This window comes from Macaca thibetana, chromosome 6, assembly GCF_024542745.1.
Source record: "Macaca thibetana thibetana isolate TM-01 chromosome 6, ASM2454274v1, whole genome shotgun sequence".
In the NCBI taxonomy this organism is placed as follows: domain Eukaryota; kingdom Metazoa; phylum Chordata; class Mammalia; order Primates; family Cercopithecidae; genus Macaca; species Macaca thibetana.
This window is the reverse complement of record NC_065583.1, coordinates 109,472,944-109,485,014: the sequence shown is the minus strand read 5'-3', so window position 1 is coordinate 109,485,014 and position 12,071 is coordinate 109,472,944. Positions and strand designations below refer to the sequence as shown.

The 12,071-nt window shown below is 42.8% G+C and overlaps 1 protein-coding gene and 1 long non-coding RNA gene across 3 annotated transcripts in view; one reads left to right on the top strand and one right to left on the bottom strand.

Annotated features, from left to right (window-relative positions):
* Window positions 1-12,071, top strand: part of PTCD2 (pentatricopeptide repeat domain 2) — a 475,022-nt gene that overhangs the window by 138,190 nt on the left and 324,761 nt on the right. The window lies entirely within an intron of this gene.
* LOC126956568 (uncharacterized) overlaps window positions 3,011-12,071 on the bottom strand; it is a 72,789-nt gene continuing 63,728 nt past the window's right edge. Inside the window, exons 2-3 of one of the 2 annotated variants that reach the window (XR_007726414.1) lie at window positions 5,659-6,648; window positions 3,011-5,324 (exon numbers count right to left, since the gene is read on the bottom strand). This is a non-coding gene — a long non-coding RNA (uncharacterized LOC126956568). Of the gene's footprint in view, window positions 6,649-12,071 lie in introns of both variants that reach the window. The other variant, XR_007726413.1, reaches the window with a different exon arrangement.

Sequence of the window (12,071 nt, the reverse complement as noted above, 5' to 3'; positions counted from 1 at the left end):
GGCATCTCCATACTGTTTTCTATAAATTGGCTGTACCAATTTACATTCTCACCAACAGTGTGCAACTCTGCCATCATTTTCTTCACATCTCTGCCATCACTTATGTTTCTTTTGCTAACAGCTATTCTAACAGGTGTGAGGTGATATCTCTCTGTGGTCTTAATCTGCATTTCCCTGATGATCAGTAATGTTGAACATTCTTTCATATATCTGTTGGTCATTTGTATTCTTTCAAGAAATGTCCATTCAGGTCCTTCATCCGTTTTTAGTTGTTTATTTGTTTTTTCATTGTTGCATTGTTTGAGTTCCTTATGCATTTTGGATATTAGCCCCTTATCAGATGTATGATTTGAAAATATTTTCTCACATTTCATAGGTGTCTTTTCACTCTGCTGATTGTTTCCTTTGCTGTGCAGAAGCACTTTAGTTGGATGTAAACCCATCTGTCTATTTTTGCTTTTATTGCCTGCCATGTCCTTTCTTGCATAGGCTAGTCCATCAGCCCAGAAACTTTTTGTTCTAACTTTTCCCATCTAGTTCCGATTCATCCTTCAAAACTCAGCTTGAGTATCGTCAACAATAGAAAGCTTTCCCTGAAACATATCCAAGGTTTGGGATATCCTATAGCACACATGAAAATGGTCAGTTATTTATTTATTCATTTATTCAACGAAACATTATATTAAACTCCTAAAAAGGTACCAGGAAGCACACAGCCCCATTGGGTCTAATAGGGCTAGTAGACACATAAACAGACCATGGCAGAAAAATGCAGATGCATGGGGTATACTCCAAGCACCATTTCACCTATCCCAGGCCTGCAGGGATAAGAAGGCTTTTAATGGCCTTTGGAGAGGAAGAAATAATACCTACAAAATAACTTATTCTAACCTCTTTCAACTACTTGTTATCTGATCAAAAGAAGAGATTATTTTCTTTGAGTAATCTTTTAAATAGTTGCATTTTCTTGCTTTTCTACTTCTTAATATCATCCAGAGAAGACAGTGATATTTCACAACAGTAAATTGTCCAAGGGCTATAACTGGTTTGTGTAGTTTACAAGCTGCCTGAATACTGAGAGTTGGTTAGGATTCTCAGACCAGACTACATAGCTTTGTATCCCTATCAACCACTTATGAGCTTTGGGACCTTGGCCAAGCACTTAAACTCTCTAATCCTCAATTTCTTCACCTACAAAATTGGAATAACAACAGTGCTTACCTCACAGGGTGCTGTAAGGATTAAGTGAATTAGTGTACATAAAAAGCTTAGAATGGTGGCTTACAGACAAGGTGTCAACACTCCAAAAGGGTAGCCATTTTATGTGGAATATGTAAAAAACTAGGTAACATTACAGATACTTCTCCACTCATCATTACCCCATATCTCCCCACCTGTCCTCAGCCCCAGGCTCACATTTCTCACAGCCTATTGGATATTATCATCTGACTAAAATGTGAGTGACTCAAACTCGATAGCCATGAATCCCAGATCCCTTTCTTGATTTGTGCTGATTATCTGTTACCTAGCTTAAAAACATCCAGGTCATTTCTTTGTACCACCATCTTCCATATCCATTATTCAGCAAGTCCTGACAATTTTCCAGTTCTCACAGCCATTTCCTCCTCCTCCTCTCTTTGTCCTTCTTCTTTTCTTCTTCTTCTCCTTCCTCTTCCTCTCCTCCTCCTCCTTCTTCTTCATCCTCCTCTTCCTCCTCCTCCTCCTTCTTCTTCCTCCTCATCCTCTTTCTCCTCCTCCTCCTCCTTCTCCTTCTTTTTCTGTTTCTTCTTTTTTTCTTATTTCCATTGCTTCTTCCAGAAATGGAATTTTAGCTAATCACTCATTTGGGTTTCTTCCATGATGTCTTAACTCACTCTTCCCTAATTCAGACTGATCTTTCTAGAACATCCCTTGATCCCATACTCTCTTGCTTAAAAATCTTTAGTGCCACCTAATTGTTTCTGGCAATCAAACTCCACAGTCTGACATCAATGCTCACCACAATCTGACCCAGAACCTACCTTTCACATCAATTTCTTTTATCTTCCACACAAAATTTCTCTGACAAGTTGTGTACCAATTTATGGCATTGACTAATAAACCAAGCTGGAACTAGGGCTAACGCCTGAGGCCTGCAAGGGACCTCTTCCTTCTCTAAGCCCAAACTAAAAGCTTAGCAACAGGCCAGGTACGGTGGCTCATGCCTGTAATCCCAGCATTTTGGGAGGCTGAAGTGGGCAGATCACTTGAGGCTAAGAGTTAGAGATCAGCCTGGACTATATGGTAAAACCCCGTCTCTACTAAAAATACGAAAGTTAGCCAGGTGTGGTGGTGCATGCCTGTATTCCCAGCTACTTGGGAAGCTGAGGCACAAGAATCACTTGGACCTGGGAGGCAGAGGTTGCAGTAAGCTGAGATCATGCCACTGCACTCCAGCCTGGGCAACAGAGCAAGACTGTCTCAAAAAAAAAAAAAAAAAAAAAAAAAAAAGCTTAGCAACAGCAATTGATGCCATTGACCTAATGTGAATGAAGCAGTACCCAAATGCCAAATACCAAAGAGAAATGAAAGCAGGCAAGATGGGTCCTCCCAAGCCCAGGCCATCCCTGACCTGCCCATCCAGCCATCTGGAGAGACAAGGTAGAAGAGAGTGCCACATTCCAGGGCATCAACTATTAAGAGTTACAATGTCCCTACCCATCAACAAAGCCTGGACTTGTTATTGTCCAGGAATCTGACCAAACAGATGTGTCAGTCCTCCCAGAGTGGAGGGAGCAAAGTGCAGCTCTGGCATCTCCTCTCACCTGAGGCCTCAGCGTTACTATGCTCCCCACCTCTTGACCTTTGCTCATATTGCTAACCCTACCTTGAATAGCCTCCCTACTTTTGCCTGTTGAAACTTACTCATCCTTCAAGATCCAGAACAACATTCTGCTTCCTGATCACCTTACTTCAATCTCATTTCTTCTAAATTCTAACAACATTGACTATACTTCTAATTTGCTACTTATCATCTCCTGTCTCCTGCTTTGCATTATTGGCTGTGCTTTCTTTTTTTTTTTTTTTTTGAGAAGTCTCGCTCTGCTCGCCCAGACTGGAGTGCAGTGGCGTGATCTCGGCTCACGGCAACCTCCGCCTCCTGGGTTTAAGCGCTTCTCCTGCGTCAACCTCCCGAGTAGCTGGGATTATAGGCACCCAGTTGGCTGTGTTTTCTTGGGTATATGTATATCTTTACTCTTTTTTTTTTTTTTTTTTTGTATTTTTAGTAGAGACGGAGTTTCACTGTGTTAGCCAGGATGCCCTCGATCTCCTGACCTCGGGATCCGCCTGCCTCGGCCTCCCAAAGTGCTGGGATTACAGGTGTGAGCCATGGCACCCGGCCCTATATATATTTACTCTTAACTGCACTGACAACTTTTTAAACTATAGATTGTGTCCCAGTGTAAGTCTGGGGATGTCAATTGAGATTCTCCTGTCTAATTTTTGTTGTTAATACCAACTACACTTAATAAATGTGTTGATGGGTTTAATGTTTTATGCATTAGATTTCAGGATGAAAGACATCTAAAGATGTGGGTAACATAGAAGAGTGTTCATTGCTGCCATCCTTATAATGGCAAAAAAAAAAAAAAAATTGGAAAATAACCAAGTGTCCATTAACAAGATAATGGATAAATTAAAATATATTAAAACACTGTACTGATGAAAATAACAAACTAGGTTTAGATGTATTAACAGGGATAAATCTAAAAACCTAGTGCTCAATGAAAAGGGCATATTTCAGAGCTATAATCTTCCATGTATATAAATTTTTAAAGCACAGATAATATATTCTGTAAATGAGTTCATTAAAAAAACTGGCTGAAAAAATGAATCAAACTCAAGTTAAAAGTGGTCTCTAGAGAGAAAGAAATGGGCAGAGCCTTCAAACATTTTTTTATAATTTTTATTTTATTAACTGAAGTAAAACCAGCAGCATGAGAACTAGAGTGCTCATTATATTGTTCTTTGCCTTTTCCTATATTTTTAAAGCTTCTCAAAATGAAGAGAAACAAACACAAAGATACCATTTGCTGCAGCCCTGGTCCCCCAGCGGGTGTGCTATTATTCTTCCTATTGTGTAAATATAAAGGTCAAGGAAGAGGGGAGATCCTGAAGCTTTATGGGAGCTAAGGCATGGCCTGAGGATTGTCGCTAATGAAGGTTCACTAATTCCTTTAAATCAGCTGGTTTTCTTCAAATTTTCCTCTTTTTTTCTGCACGAAGTGAGGGGTGAGGGGAAGGAAGGAAAAAAAAAACCTTTCCTGTTGCCTGGTTACAGTTAAATGAGATTATTGTATGTTGTTTTGCAACCTACTAGAAAGACATGTCTCATTCTTTGTCCCTCTTTGGGATTGATGCTGTTGCCAGCAAGGGTCTGTGTGTGGTTCGCACACTATGTACAATAATAATAATAGAATCATAACAATAGCTAATAATTTTTAAGAGCTTACTGTGTGTTAGGCACTATGGTAAGTATATACAGCTTTATATAGAGCTTTGTGTTAGTATGAATACTTTCAGCTGCAAATATCATAAAACCCTGTTCAAACGAAGTTACATAATAAAGAAATGCGTTAGAACACATAACTTGGAGTTTAGAGATTGGTAGCTTTCACTGATTCATGCAGAGCCTCAATGATATTGGCCAAGTCCCAAGGTTCCTTCTGCCTTTCTGTCCTATGCTTTGCAGGTGCCAGTAGAAGAAGCTGGGGCTTTGTGCTTACATGCCCTTTTCTAGTAAGAGAGACCCACATTGGTTCAGGCCTGCCCATACCTAGCAATTCACTATGGAGGAGATGGACTTTCTTATCCACTGGTTAAAGCCTTATACAGCTGCAGCAGAACAGATGCTGGGAAGAGGGCACTATGCCCACCACAAATATGTTCTTATTAATCCTCTTAATGCTCCCATGAAATAAACACTATTATGATCTGCATTTCACAGATGGAAAAACAAGACACCGAGAGGTTAAGTGGTTTACCAAGGATATGTGGCTTGTTAAGTGCCACGTTCTCCACGGCATATTATGCTGCCTTCCAAGTGCCTTATGCTGTGCGCTGACTGGGTAAGGAACAAAAATGTCCACTCTGTGGTCCACTTAAACCCTGAGGCAATGGTCGGTTACCGGCCATCTCCAGGCCTCCATGGCTCCCATCCTTCAACTCCTGAATCTCCTTTTCCTTTTCACTGACACTGTCTTTTCTTCCTTCAGGGTGTCTTCTCTCTGCAATCGTGGCCATGAGTGATAGGTGGACTTGCCAAGTCCCTGATTACCTGCCATCTGTGGAAAGTCAACACCTAAATGTGTTTTCTTATACTACTGTATAATATATGACTATACTGCAAATAATCTTTTTTGAAGCAAATTATAGGAATAAATAGAGACTAAGAACAATAATAACAAACTTGGGAAATTTACAAAGGCATCAACATCTAACAATTCTCTCAGACATTGAGCTGGATTTTTTTCCCCAGCAAGTAGTCCTGGGAGCCTACACCAGGGGAATGACAGGAGGCATCCTGAAGCTTGTGTCTCTCTATCTTGAGGGTCCATCTCAGGGCTCCTCCCCACCCCCAGGGTGACCTCCTTAAGAGGATGTCCTCAAAGCACTCACCTGATGTCTGTCTCATCTCTGTCCTCTGAAAACACTGCCACCCCTGTGGAAGTCCAGCTTTCTGGAGGGGATCGCTGATTCCCAGTGGTAGCTGTGCAGCATATTCTGGGACCCCAGGTCAGGCACACAGAATCAGGGTGCATGAGTCAGCCAGAATTTTATATGAGCAAGTGAGGATGTGCAGAGAAATGTGCAGAGGAATCATCTGCTAAATGGATCTTTTGGAAGTGCAGATTCTGACTCAGTAGGTCTGGGGTAGAGTTCCAGATTCTTCATTTCTATTAAGCTCTCAGGTGATACTGATGCCACTGGTTCAAGGCCCACACTGGCCATGGCAGGGGCATAGGTGCTGTAAATGCTGGCTGTAGGTTAGCCACCCCATTGTGAACACTGCTATTGTGTTGGGGGCTTGGGATCAAGGAAGCAGCATGTCCTCCTGGGAGCCTGCTAGGTAAACAGGCCATCCATTTTGGTCTGGCTTGATGTTTGTTTGTCACAGGCTGCCAGAGATGAGTAATTCCCTCATCTCCTCAGAGCCCTGAGAGACAAGTCCCAAAGGGTGCTAGCTGGAGGAAGACAGATTTCCTCTTCATATGAAGGCTAGCTCTCAGAGCAGACAGCTCGTCCGCCAGGCCTGGGTACAGCCAAGCAGAGCCATGCTTGCTGAGGGAGGGACAGATTTGGGGGAGAGGGGATTGGACTCACAATTGGGAAGGCTCCCCTCTGCCCCTGAGGCTCTATAAACCATAATTCAAGGGCAGGCTCCTCATCAGAAAATAATGATGAGTCAGAGCTTCTTGCCTTCTCAACAACCTCCCATTCAACCAAATTATTCAAAGTGATTTGTGCCAGAGACCCAGACTGTCATTCTAGCCCTGTTTGTTTTGCATTTGCATTTTCTCTCTGAAAATATAGCCCTTCCTCCATCTTCTTTCAAAGGTCACAACGGGTTAACATCATCAATACAGCAGCAGAAGACAGAGCGCAGTTCTAATGTGAGAAAGAAAATATTGACAAGTTTATACAAGAGACGTAATTAACTCTATGCTCTGGTGATCTGCCAGCACATCTGTCTTTCCTTCCAACCTTGTGCACTTCCATAAGTCTTAAACATCCTGCGTCAGCCTTGAAAAGCAACACACACACACACACACACACACACACACACACACACACACACACACACACACACACTTTGGCTCTGAGAAAATATCCTAATCATGTGCAATTTAAATTTGGTGTCTTCTTTAAAAGATAACCCAATACAGATACGGTGAGTAATACACCACTTTGTACTGACTCCAACCCTCACACCATCCATCCTCTGCTTCTGACAATCCAGCTTCTTAAATGCTTCCTGTCTCAGCAAAGGTCAAATATTAAAAGTCAGAGAGCTCAGAAATACAAATGAACACTATGTAAGCCTCAGCAACACAGGCTCTTTGAGAAAGACGATGCAAACACCAAAGAGTGTAAGAAAAAGCATGAAAGAAGCAGCATCACTTGTAATCAGTAGCGTGCTCTGAAGCCTGTCTGTCCCTTTTAGATGCTTCACACTATTATTAATCCACCCGTGACAGCAGAGCTTGGTTAGGAGGGACATCTTTCATCTCTGATCCTCTCCCTGACAACTAAAATAGGGTGAGCACATTTGCATAACAGAAGAAAGGGACAGATTGCCACTCCAGAAGGATCCGCAGGACACCTGTCAGAAATATTAAAAAGCAGGATAATCTCACAAAATGTGAAATGCTTCATGTATCTGTCTGGAGAGAGTTGATGGAAAGGCTACCATGGAAAGAAAGAAAATGTGGGCCATGTCCCATCTACAAACCCTCATCTTGTGAATGACTTGGAGTCCATGCGGCGTCCTGAAGTCCTCTCTCTCTGTCCTCTGTCCCACCCATTGAAAATGTCTCCAGGCTGCTATCTTTTCTTACATAATACAAGAACAGTTGAGTTAGGGGAGCTCAGGAACAATTTTCTTGGCTCTCCTCCCCACCTGAGCCGGAAGATCACACCCTCTACTCTGTACACACTCCTGACCTTCACCCATCCCACCCATCTCACCTCCAGCAGGGGAACCTTGCCTGCTTATAGGGCTCTGGGAGATGTGTTCCTTTTCTCGGGTCACATTTGGACCACATAAAAACGTTATTTTCAGCAGACAGAGCTAAAACTGCAATTAGAACAGAATTCCAATTCAGGCCCACTGCGAGCTAAGGGGCATTCATGGCAACCTGTGTATTACATTGTTTCTTAAAAAATGCACTCCAGGTAAACAAGCCAATTTGGGGAATGTGGCTCCTTTGGTCAACTGCATCCAAGAAAGGTAAAGTTATGTCTCCCCAAAAGACTCTACAATCTAAAGGAAACAGAACAGGAGAATGGTGGAGCGATGGGGAATTGTTTGGGCATGGCCAAGGGAAACACACGCCTTAACATTTTGTTGTGTGGAACTGGCTGTGGTCCATGGCCCTTGCTGCTGAACAGGACAATGGGTTGGGGATTACATTTCCTAGTGCCCACTCTCAGAGAGGGGACATTTTTGCTATCCCCCAAAGATGTTTTGGCCTACAGAGTCAAACAGTTGGAAAGAATTGCAGCACTCGTGGGGAGGGGAAGGAGTGCAGAAGAAGACAAGAGCTTTAAAAGGGATGCCCTAAAAGAACAGCAAAACAGATCACCCTGCACCCTCAGCAGCTCCAGGCAGCCAATCAAGGAGGAGAAGCCGGAAGAGTCTGAGCTTGCGAGGTGGGAGCTGCCCAGAGCTGCCTGCCTGTGACTCAGGATGGAATTTTCCTTCCAGGCAAGGAAAATAGGTTGAGGTTTTTGTTGTTATGGTCGTTGATATTGATCTTCTATTGTTAGATCTCTCACTGTCTCTCTCTCTCTCAGCATACACACGCACACAGGGGAAAACACATGCACATGTATTTTTAACCTTATCTTGACTTTACTAAAAGGATCTTCAAGCTCGTTCCTCAATTGCTGTCTCCAGGTTGAAGTTGGATTTTGGGATCATAGAATCAATACTTTGAGAGGGAATAGGATGGTGATTTTTTTTTTTTTTTTTAACTGAGTCTTACATTATGTATACACTGAGGAGGAAGGCCAAATACACACACACACACACACACACACACGCAGACATGTACACATATGTGTGTAGTAATTTAGGACACGTTAGACTAAGCCTGAAAGAAATAAGGCTGTTAAGCTTCAGACTGTTGATTAGAAGGGAACTGCGAGCCAGAACCCAGCTGCTCTTTCTCTAGGGCAATTGTTTAACTTCAGGGAGTATGACAATCACCTGGGGAACTTGACAGACATGTGAATCCCCAGTCCCCTCCTCAGAGGTTCTGACTTAATGAGCCTGAAACTTTTTCACTAGTTATGGTATTATTACTTTCTCTATAAAATAGACATTTGCATTGACTGAAGAGTGTATGTGCAAGGTCTCTCTAAGTAGCAAAGTAAGTGGGGGAAGGAATTTAGACATGCACAGCTCCAGCATGCATACATTTCAACAGAGATGCTCAGCTACAACCCAGCCCTTCTGGCTGACATTCACATGAAGCCACTAGGTCAATAAAAACTGGTATTTCAAGTTGGAGGTCATAATGTTGCACCTAAGGAATGCTGCTGAGGGTCTTAGAAGTGTGTTTTTGGCTGGGCGCGGTGGCTCAAGCCTGTAATCCCAGCACTTTGGGAGGCCGAGACGGGCAGATCACGAGGTCAGGAGATCGAGACCATCCTGGCTAACATGGTGAAACCCCGTCTCTACTAAAAAAAACACAAAAAAACTAGCCGGGCGAGGTGGCGGGCACCTGTAGTCCCAGCTACTCGGGAGGCTGAGGCAGGAGAATGGCCTGAACCCGGGAGGCGGAGCTTGCAGTGAGCTGAGATCTGGCCACTGCACCCCAGCCTGGGCTATAGAGCAAGACTCCATCTCAAAAAAAAAAAAAAAAAAAAAAAAAAAAAGAAGTGTGTTTTTGCTGATGATGGAGGAAAATCAATCTCTGGTTGTTGAGGCTTGAATGGGCCAACCTCAGAGTTTCTGCACATGAGCAAATGGCTCGTTTCTTTCAAAGAAAGCAGCATACGAGGCTCTGAATAACATGTATTTTAGAAGTTTATGGCTCTTTATCATTCTTAGGTAGGAGTTTCAAGTCTGCCTCTCCAGTCTTGAAAGAATAAGCCCTTAATTAAAATGTGACCATTGGTCTCTCAAATATCTTCTAGACCAGTGCTGTCCAATTGAAATATCAAATATAATGTGAGTTACGTGTGTAATTTCAGATTTCCTATTAGCCATATCAAAAAGTAAAAAGAAAGATATAAAACATACCTTAATAATATATTTTATTTAATCTAATATATACAAAATATTATCATATCAACATGTAATCAATATTTTTAAAATTAACAATAAAATATTTTACATTCCTTTTTGGGGGTACAAATGTGGTGCGTATTTTATACTTAAAAAGCATCTCAGTTCAAACTAGCCACGTTCAAGTACTCCATACAGCCACATGTGGTGGTAGCTACTGTACTGGACAGCACAGATCCAGACCCGGAGAGAGAGAGGGCTGAGACAGCGCCTATTCTGCACCCAGTGATGGGGAGACATGGAAGAAGAGAAACTGATGAGTATTGATGCATGCCCCACACCCATCGCATAAGGATATCCCATGCTGGCTCTCCCTTCAGAATACATCCAGAATCCTGCCACTTCTCACCACATCCACTGCTGCCACCGTGCTCCAAGCCACTATTGTCTCTCACCTACATCACTTCTTACTGATCTTCCTCTTTCTACCCTTCCCCCTGCAGTCTGTCCTCAAGGCAGCAGCCAAATCAATCCTATCGAAGTGTAAGTCAGATCCTGTACCTTCTCTCCTCAAAACCCTTCAATGGATGTCCATTTCACTCAGACTAAAGCCAAAGTTCTTACAACAGACCCTCAGGCCCTACCTGGCCTGTCTGCCACTCCCAGAGTCACCTCTTCTACTTACTCTCCCTTTTGTTTACTCTGCTGCAGCCCCACTGGCCTCTTTGCCATTCATCAAATATTCCCATGCCTGCCCGTCTTAGGAGGAAGCTGCCTGTTCCTTCGGTGGGAATGCTCTTCCCCCAGACACAAGACATCTTCAAGGCTAACGCCTTCACCTCCTTCGAGTTTTTGACCAAATAACACTTTCTCTCTTTGTTTATTGTTTGTTTGTTTTTGTTGTTTTTTGTTTTGTTTTGTTTTGTTTTCTTTTTTTGAGACAGAGTTTCACTCTTGTTGCCCAGGCTGGAGTGGAATGACGCTATCTTGACTCACCGCAACCTCCACCTCCCGGGTTCAAGTGATTCCCCTGCCTCAGCCTCCCAAGTAGCTGGGACTACAGGCATGCACTACCATGCCCAGCTAATTTTGTATTTTCAGTAGAGACAGGGTTTCTCCATGTTGGTCAGACTGGTCTTGAACTCCTGACCTCAGGTGATCCATCCGCCTGCCTCAGCCTCCCAAAGTGCTGGGATTACAGGTGTCAGCTACCACACCTGGCCAATAATACTTTCTCTTTGAGATTTACCCTACATGGTAATGCAAACTACTCACATTCCATCCAGCTCCTCCACTCTATACTATACTACTGTATAATATATTTGTGCTATGTTTGTTATTTATTACCTGCTCCCCCATAAATGTTCATAAAAGCAGGAATCTTTATCTATTTTGTTACTTGCTGTATCTGTAAACCCTGGATTAGTGCCTGGCATATGGTAGGTGCTCAATAAATATTTGTTGAACAAATGACTGAATGAATGAGGTTGGGGGCATCTTCCATTCGCCTCCCTGTAGCTCAGCCCCCCAACAGTGACGAGGACTCTGTACCACCCTTCCCAGTCATCTTCTTCATCTTCCCACCACATTGCAAAGCCCTGGGAAGAAATAGGATCGGAGTTAGGTAATCATCCTAACTAAATGAACTTTTCCCTTGGAACAATAATTCTTTCCTGGTTTTCTTTTTGTGTTTGTTTTTTAATCACAGGCTCCCTTGTGAGGTTGGTGGCAGCCATGAATGTTCTTCCCCAACAATTTCACATACAATTTCTGGAGGTTCATAGACCTCTGATACACACCAGAAGAGTCCAGGGACCTCAAATTAATAATTCATGCCCCAGAGGTTCACCCAAGCGCAGTTTTCCTATCCATCTTTGAAATCAAATCTTTCTGCTGCTACAAAAATAGAAACCGTATCCAGAAAGAAATTACAGAGCCAACAGCAAACTTGAATGGTAATATAGTTTATCTTTTCACCTGCAGATAGCTCTGAACTGTCTGCTCTTCCTAGGAAAACTCCACTTCATGGGGAGGTAGATCAGTAGCTCATATCCAGAAGTTCTTTCTCATTCCTTAT